This window comes from Pteropus alecto, unplaced genomic scaffold, assembly GCF_000325575.1.
Source record: "Pteropus alecto unplaced genomic scaffold, ASM32557v1 scaffold110, whole genome shotgun sequence".
Lineage (NCBI taxonomy): Eukaryota > Metazoa > Chordata > Mammalia > Chiroptera > Pteropodidae > Pteropus > Pteropus alecto.
Window position 1 is genome coordinate 5,756,009 of NW_006431920.1, and position 8,430 is coordinate 5,764,438.

Sequence of the window (8,430 nt, forward strand, 5' to 3'; positions counted from 1 at the left end):
TGCCTTACTCCGCACTCTTACTTAGAATGCCAGAAGAATGAGTCTCTATTCTTCCCAGTCTGGAATTCCTGATTTATAGGATTCCAATAAGAATCTAGGCAATGATGCCAATGAGAACAGCAGAGACACGTGAGTAAGCTTCTATAACATTCTTTACTTACACTGATTTGACCAATGGGAAAAAGCAGGACACTATCCATATAAGGAAACTCTTTATCCTTGGCCTGATACTCCAATTTCCTGTCACACGCTCCAACTTCATGAGAACTATCAAATACACCCAATACCACCACCAGCTAAGTCACTAAGTAACAGTGCTAGGACCCAAACAAGTCTGTGTACTTATCAGTATTGATCTGGGATAGTCTTCTTCCATTTTAAGAAACACAGCCAGAGCCAAAAACTGTAACTCTTTTTAAAATTTACAATAGTGGGCTGCATACTAATCTTCACCCAGCGTTAATACTATATAATAGACGTATCTGGAAATCTATCTCAGTAGCTATATTGGGTCGACTGACAGTTACGATGAGTCTTATTTGGGTTCAGTCATTCTGTTATACCTCAAACAAGCAATTTTTGAGAAGGAAGAGAATTAAGGAATAATATTTTACTAAATGCAATACTTACTGCAATTGGTGAGGCTGCAGAAAAATGCTCTGTGACCCTTCTTCGTTCTTTAGGCATTTAACCTTGCTCGGTAACCCAGCCTGTGGGAGCAACGCCTCTCCCGTGGCTGCGGCGGACTCATGTAGGTGGAGGCATCTTCCTGGACAGAGAAGTTTTGTTGTTTTCTTGACCTTGAAGGAAGTATGAAACCACTAGTGCAAGAAGACACCACAAAACTTTCACCCACAGGACAACTGCTGATTCTGTCAATTGTGATTGGCTACAAATCGACAGAAAGGGAATGGAGATCCAGAAAATGCCAAGAAAGCTTCGAACCCCATTCTGTGGCCTGTTCAGTCACAAAGGCAAAATAACCATTGGTTCCAGCTTCCTATATTATGTTTGTTTGTTTGTTTATTTTTTGCTAAAGGTAAAACCACAAGCTAAAGCCAACATAGATATTTTTGTTTCTCTTTTCTTATCATAGTACAAATGATAATAACTTTGTCTAAAGAATTGGCTTATATTGAGACAGTCCTTTAATTTCATAAAGAATGTCATAAGCGCTGAGTGTATATAATAACTATACATGAATACTACATATATATTTACCTAATATACCATTTTGCATATTGTATTATATATAATTATATTATGTCATATTGAATATCCAATCTTATAATTTCACAAGTTTGTAAAACAGACAGTATTTAAAAATTACAAGTAAACAGTCATACTGAATATAAGACATAATATTTTATATTATGTACATAATACAATATTTTTTACTCGTGTATTGTGCATATATACGCATATATATAGATGATAGATTAGATAGGTAGATGATAGAGAGATACATACATACATACATACATACATAGATTAAATAGACAGACAGACAGACATACAAATATAATGCACCTGAGCATGCAACCAATCTGCTTTTGGTGGTATTGATGATTAACAGACAATGAGTTTTAACAAAAGTTTTGAAAGGATAATACTGAGCTCAATGCTGTCTCAAACAGAATACACTTTGGTCTTCAATTTTCCACCTATGACTAAAATTTCTAATATCACAGAGGTTATTTCGTTCATCTTTACAACGTAAAATGGAGTAAAACTTTTAACAAATCCTTTGGAGAAGTTCTATCACTAGGATTTTAAGGGAGGAGGAGAAATCTGTGGATAAAATGATACTTATTTTTATCTATTCAATAAAGCAGATTTTTTTAGTGCAACGGTCATTGTATGAGTAGTTTTCACAACAAACTTGATTCATTGTATCCGTATCATCATAGAGAATATGGCTTAAATCTCATAGTATGGCCCAACCTTTAGTTATGACCTATTATATCTCATATTTTTTCTCAATTATTCCCACCATTTAGAGTCTGTAATATTAATGGCATGCTTGATATTAAGGAGAGACTTGATATTAACTATAAATTGGTTTAAAATTCAAGAAACTTTGTCTCCTTCGTTTGCTGACATTTGCATAATGGCTTTCTTTTGTTCCTTTTATCCCCAGATAATTGAGTTAGAGTGTCTCTGTTAAACAAACAACCTTTCAGAAAGACTCTTGGACCTAATTATAACCCTTGGTAAAATAAGATTACATGTAACAAAGAAAGGAATGTCTCTTTCCCCTTATCTGGAACTTACATTTTAGAATTTAAGATTTTGAACCTCAGCATGGGGAATGGAAAAAAAAAAAAAAAACTGTATTGCAGCCAATTTGAGAAATATATGGACAAGAGACAAATGTGACGATTATCAAGTTGTGTATGCTAATAAAGTAAACTCAGTGCTAATAAAGTGAACTCAGTTCCCCCTCTCTCCAGTGAATGTGGATGAAAGAGTGCTGGGTGGGGTGTGGGCACATCTCATTGGTGAAACTTGTTCTGTCTTTTCAACATTCAAGTGAATCAAGAGGCCCCAGAGTATAAGAAAGCACAGCTACCTAAAAATATGCTGTCTCTGAGCCATCAATGATATTAATACTATTTTTAATATTTAATCAAATAATAATAACCTCATTCTTAAAATTCTGAAAAGTGTTTATGTATTTTGAAATAAATCTGTATCATCAGTTCATGGTTCACATTTATCAGTTCATTTTTCCCTCATTTTTAGATAACATTTGTCTTTGTCATGTTGATTTTTCTCATTTAAAAAAAAGAACAATACTTTTTATCTTTAGCATTTATATTCTTTATGCGCTTTTGATTATTTTCTGTTTAAACTTCAAATAATGCTAATTATTTGTTTTACTCATTTCTATATTAACTTATTATTCTTATATAAGCTTCTCAAAGTACCTTTTACAAAACATTGTAAGGTCTCTTTTGCTATTCTACTCCTAAGTAATCAAATTGCTGTTTTAATTTTATTTTCATTTGTTTTACTGCTTCCAGCATTTCTTTTCAGGACTACAAGTCTAGTTGATTTTCACAATTCATCATTTCCTCCGGGCTCCTTCACCAGAGGGATCTATGTCCCATATTCCATCGAACTGTTTCATGCATTTTTATGTTAATTTTATGTGTATACTACACTAATTCATTAATCTCTAGTAACATTATGTTAGTCCTTCTCTTTTTATATTAACAAAGATATTTAAACCGCCAATTGCTAAGCAACCTCCTAATTATTATTTCATCATCAGCATTCAGTCAGCTCTAATTCAGCTTAATATATTAATTCATTCTACCTGTGAATGAAGAGTATATAAATATACTTCCTAATAAAAAAAAAAATACCACTACAAAATATAAAACCGATATCAGATTTGGGTTTTAAAACACTGGGGGAGAAAAAGAGAAAACTATGAGGTGAAAAAAAGGAATGCCACATAGATAGAGTCTTGTAAAATATGCTATTTTATAGCAAAATGTAATTTTCTTGCATGCTTTTAAAATTCATATGTTCCAACAAGACTTAAAAAGGCAAGTCCTAACCTAAAGATAATAGCCATTTTGTTCAAGACATGAAGTCTCTCTCCTCATGAGCACTCAGGGCCACACTTTTGTGGGCTTGCCCAACGAAAGATGAGCCACTTTTCACAGAATTCAAGGAATCATCATTCAGACGAAGTCGCTCTATCTAGTACTGCCACTTATCACAATGATTGTTCCATACAACAAGTTAATGTGCTATATTACTTAAGGTTTTATCTCATGCTCAGTAATAGTTTCCTCAGTTTAATTACAAAACAAAGACTATAACTTTCACTGTAAAGCACTGTCTGTGACCAATGAATTTCCTACCAGTCACAGAGGGAAGCGTCTCTAATCTATCTCACCTCCAGACCAGGTTGAGTGCCTTTCTTATAACTTCTCATGACACAGCGTCCTTCTCTTTCAGAGCACTTAGCACAAGAGTAATTATTTTAAAGACGGGGGTAGTTATTAGCTGAAGTCTGCTTTCCCTCCAGCTTTGCTCTGATCCCCACTTGAGCAGACCTAGCCCTGTCCTGCTTAATGCGTGCCAGTGACAATAGCTCAGTGAACACTTGTTGACTAAATGAACTCTGGTGTTAGATACTCAAAACTATCTCTACAGAACTTTTACTACAGAACACTTTCGAGCCACTGAAGAATGACACTTTTGTGAATTAAACCGTAAGTTCAAAACCCTTCCCACTTAAGAGTAAACACACAGATTCAAAAACCGCAGCCAAAAGTCAACACCTATCGTTTTTCTCTTGTAAGGAACATTGTTTGGGAGGCTTTGAGTAAATGCTTTTAAATAGATGGAGCAAATGAGCAAATTAAAAAGATGACAAATTTTATCTTAGGCGTGTTTTAATTAATCGCAGTGACAAACAGTGTACAATTAAAGTACACAGGTAGCGTTATACCTTGAAACAATCGTTTTTGAATGGTGATCCCATTAGGAATACGAATCAAGTTTTACAGCTGGTCACTCTCCAGAACTGTTCAGAGAGAGATTCATTAGTTCTTTTGTATGGTTTGCAGTCGGCTAAGCACTATTCTTGACACTTTTCTCTTCCTTTTATTTTCTGTGTGTGTGAAATCTCAATATAGATGCTTATGTAGTTCACTCTACAAAGCACAGCTGCCAGATTATTGCTTACTCTTACATTAAAGAAAGAAACACAATTGGGAGGCCTGGATACAGTGAATAACTGATGAGAGCTGAGATGGATACGCCTTTTCCCAGTTCCCCGGTTCCAAAGGAAGCAGCAAAAAGGAGGTCATTTGCATATGCTGTGGGAGTGGGGTACGGTCTTAATACTTTGTGTATTTTAAACCAAATCTGCGTTTTGCTATTATTATCTACGTTCATCAAACTGTAAGTTCACAATTTCTTGTTAGTATTACTCTAGTCTCTATCCTATTTAATAAAAAAATTAGAAAGTAGATATCATGGACATTATTTAATATCGAATGTTGATATATAATGTTATTACTGAGCCAGCTCCTCCACTTACGAAATAGAACTGGGTTTCGTACTTATTTTGTAAGAAGAAAGAAATGAGAAGGAAGGGAGGGAGGAAAGGAAGGAAGGAAGAAGGAAAGAAGGGGGAGGAGTGTTGGGGGAGAGAGAGAAATTGGGTGAGAAAGGGAGGGAGGAAGGAAGAGGAGGAAGGAAGAGAGAGAGAGAGAGGAAGGATTTTAACTTCTTTTAACATGCTAATTTAAATCTAAAGCTAGCCCTCTGCTGCAGCCTGCTGACAGACTGGAAAACTACAAAGGAGAAAACAGTATTGATGATAACAAATTTATTATAAATGCTTCATTTTAAATAGAGTAGTCTTCATAATTTTATTATGACAATCCAATGGAATATGTCTGAAATAAAGCATCTATGTTGTTTCTCAATTAGAAAATACATGGACTCTTCACACTAGATTGTATAAATATTGTAATATGCTTCCTAATATTCCAAATTAGAGAGTAATAACATGGTTCCTAGCCAATCTCCGGTTAGATAAAGAGTCACTTTAAAAAAGCTCATTTTTCAACTAAATAGAACTATGATGGGGGCAGAGCACAATGAAAGTCACTGTAGAAGAGGAGATTGCACTCAACATCCTTTTGAAGATCTGTATTTGACCAGAAGCTCTGAGACTACATCCGAATATTTAAAATATGGAAAAGTTTGTAAACAGGAAAAAACATCTATTGCAAAATGGCCAGAAATTTGCTTTGTGGAAGTCCAGGCAGAAGCAGATGTGAGGCTTTGGGCTAAACTTTTTCTCCCTTTGGCAAGGCTCACTGGTGAATTCTTTCAGTCAAAACTTGAAAACTCACTCTCTCACTGGACACTGAGCATGAGATGCTAAGTATATGTTTAATAATCTAAAAGGCTTTTTATTTGGGGGAGAAAATTTGTCAGGGATACACACACATTTATTATACAAGACTTTATGTTTTCTCTAGTAGGCCGAAGGATAAGACTTTACAGTTTCTGGAACAGAGGGAAATAAATATTGAAGAAGAGAGGCTGATCTTGGTTGGAAAGGTCCCCACAGAAGTGGTGGTGCTCAGAACTCCAGTTAGGAAAAGCACGACAGGTGTCTGGTCTACAGGTGTTCGGTCTATAGGCGTCTGGTCTATAGCTGTGGGAGCAGTGACTTGACACCGACAGGTTTTCTTTTCTGTGTGATCTCTTATGATTTCTCTAATTTTCACTTTAGCTTTCATCAATACGACTAGTTGAAGTCTTAATTTCCAGAGTTAAAAAAAAATTCCTTAGAATAAACATTTAGAAGAAAGCTTTTAATGTATAGATTGAACACAAATGCTGAATTTTTTCTTAAATTTCCTTAAAAAGTAAATTATGCAAGAACCTTAGAAATGACTGCAGGAGTCATGGATAAGAAGTTGGTACAGAATGACTTTATTTCAAGAAAAATGAATGAAGAGTGTAATCCTTGGCGTATGATTAAAGAAAGAACTCTTCGTGACAAAGAAGTTCTTGGTGCTTTAAAGAGCGAGAATTCAAATAAAATTGTTAAATCCTCTTGTTCAAAAGAACTATCATAAAATAATACAAATAATAATAATATTTGATGGCTAAGTAATGTCCGTTCTTGAACTACATTCTTAAAAATCCTCGCGCGTGCGCGTACACGCGCGTACACACACACACACACACACAAATTTTTTGAGGTGCCCTTTTTACCGATTAAAAAAACCCCAAACTTTGGAAGGACAACACTCCTGCCTTAATCTCAGTATCTACTCAGAATATTTCTTGTAGTATCGCATGGGTCGTACTGATTGGTTTTATCCAAAAGAACCTGGGGTCGTTCTGGATTTTCCATGAGATATTATCATCTCAGGCCCTTTTAAAAACTAGGGTGAGAAATCCATACATATATATTTTTTATATATGCTTATAAATATACATATACATATAATTTCTCCTAGCACTATTTGGAATAAGAACATAATATATAAATGATTATAAATATATAAATGATTTATGGTGTATCAATTGAAACATTATATCGCCCATAATTAAGCTTAAGAAAACTATATAACCAATAAGCAAATAAGTTACAATAAAATGATAAGCAATTCAAAACTATTTTTAGACAATTATTGATAATTAGTGAAATATTGTCATTATATAAACATGGAAAACAAGTAGAAAGGAATGGGCTGATACTTTTATAATTTTCACCTCTTTCTCAAAATCTTGCTTTATGTTATAATGTTTGTGTAATAAATACATATACACAAAGATATCAGTTCAGGTCCTCTGAGAAGGAGATGCCAAGACAAGATTCAACACACGAGATTTACTGGGAGAATCCTGTAAACGATGGAGGTGAAGACCCAGGCAGGTAGGCAGGCAGGCTCTTCAGACAGTGATACCATCTGACACCTGTGAACAGAGAAGGAAAGGAAAGAATATTGGTTGGAAGAGTCTCAGGCTGCTGGGTCATTCTAAGCAAGTTTGGATCATGTTAATGCAGAGTTCTTGAGCTAAAGTTACCCATTAGAGGTGCCCCATGTTTGGCAGGAGCGAACCTGCACATTTATTGGCAGGAACAGCCCCTCCGGAGCAGGGTGGCTTCAGCGTGAGAGTGGTGCTGGATCCACAAAGGCAATTCGGGCTTTTACTCACTGGGTTCCCCAGCAGAAGAGCTGGGCTGGGCAGTCCTGGCTGCCATAATGGCCATATAATCCGTGCCACTTTTTCTAGTGTCATTTTCCCCCTTTATATCTTAGATTCATGTCCTCCATTCTTACGCTCTGTCCCAGTTCTTCTGGGTTTATGTTTCTTTCTTCCACTGTTTAGTTACTAGAGTAACAAGATTGGGAATTGTATAATATATTGTGACAGCGATTTTCTATTCTCTCCTATTTCTGTCCTATGACCTGGTGTATCAATTGAAATGGTATATCATTTATTAAAAATGACAGCTTTCTAAGCCTATCTGTAAGAGGTTTGGGGAAAGAAACATTGAGTCAACTTGAAAAGAAAAAAAAGTAAAAATAAAAATCAAGAAATCAAGTAGAAATAACCTATGTTGAGGGCTTAACCTCACAATGTAGGGAGGAAAACATCAGTTCCCTATTACATTCTACCACTGTTATTTCCAATTGACAAAAAGTCTTGTTTTTACAACTCTCAGGTAAGAGAGAACTTCTATGTTCCTTGGACCCTACAGTAATCTCCTGCCAGTAATATTGGATTCTGGACGTGACCTAGAAAGTACATTATATACACATTTCTCTTCTCTTCCCCAGATGGAGAGTCAGTTACAATGGAGAATGGGATCTTGTAAAGTTTTTAATATAAAACTAATCTTAAATATCTTTCATGTACCTTAAAATACTA